Source organism: Nycticebus coucang, chromosome 9, assembly GCF_027406575.1.
Source record: "Nycticebus coucang isolate mNycCou1 chromosome 9, mNycCou1.pri, whole genome shotgun sequence".
In the NCBI taxonomy this organism is placed as follows: Eukaryota; Metazoa; Chordata; class Mammalia; order Primates; family Lorisidae; genus Nycticebus; species Nycticebus coucang.
Window position 1 is genome coordinate 52,061,337 of NC_069788.1, and position 1,060 is coordinate 52,062,396.

Below are 1,060 nucleotides of genomic sequence, written 5' to 3' on the forward strand. Positions count from 1 at the left end.
AAGGAAGGATAAGAATGGTCACTTCATATTTGTTAAGGGTAATACTCAATATGATGAGTTTTCAATTATTAATATATATGCACCCAACCAGATTGCACCTCAATTTATAAGAGAAACTCTAACAGACATGGGCAACTTGATTTCCCCCAGCTCCATAACAGTTGGAGATTTCAACACTCCTTTGGCAGTGTTGGATCTATCCTTCAATAAGAAGCTGAGCAAAGAAATTTTAGATTTAAACCTAACCATCCAACATTTGGATTTAGCAGACATCTACAGAACATTTCATCCCAACAAAACTGAATACACATACTTCTCATCAGTGCATGGAACATACTCCAAAATTGATCACATTTTAGGTCACAAGTCTAACCTCAGTAAATTAAAAGGAATAGAAATTATTCCTTGCATCTTCTCAGACCACCATGGACTAAAAATTGGGCTCAGTAAGAACAGGAATCTGCATACTCATACAAAAACATGGAAGTTAAATAACCTTATGCTGAATGATAGCTGGGTCAGAGATGAGATTAAGAAAGAAATTGCCAAATTTTTGGAACAAAACGACAATGAAGACACGAATTATCAGAACCTCTGGGATACCGCAAAGGCAGTTCTAAGAAGGAAATGTATAGCACGGTAAGCCTTCCTCAAGAGAATGTAAAGAGAGGAAGTTAACAACTTAATGGGGCATCTCAAGCAACTGGAAAAGGAAGAACATTCCAACCCCACACCCAGTAGAAGAAAAGGAATAACCAAAATCAGAGCAGAATTAAATGAAATTGAAAACAAAAGATCAATAAATCAAAAAGTTGGTTTTTTGAAAAGGTCAATAAAATAGATAAACCTTTGGCTAACCTAACCAGGAAAAAAAGAGTAAAATCTCTAATCTCATCAATAAGAAATGACAAAGACGAAATAACAACAGACTCCTCAGAAATTCAAAAAATCCTTAATGAATATTATGAGAAACTTTATTCTCAGAAGTATGAAAATCTGAAGGAAATTGACCAATACTTGGAAGCACATCTCCTTCCAAGACTCAGCCAGAATCAAGTGG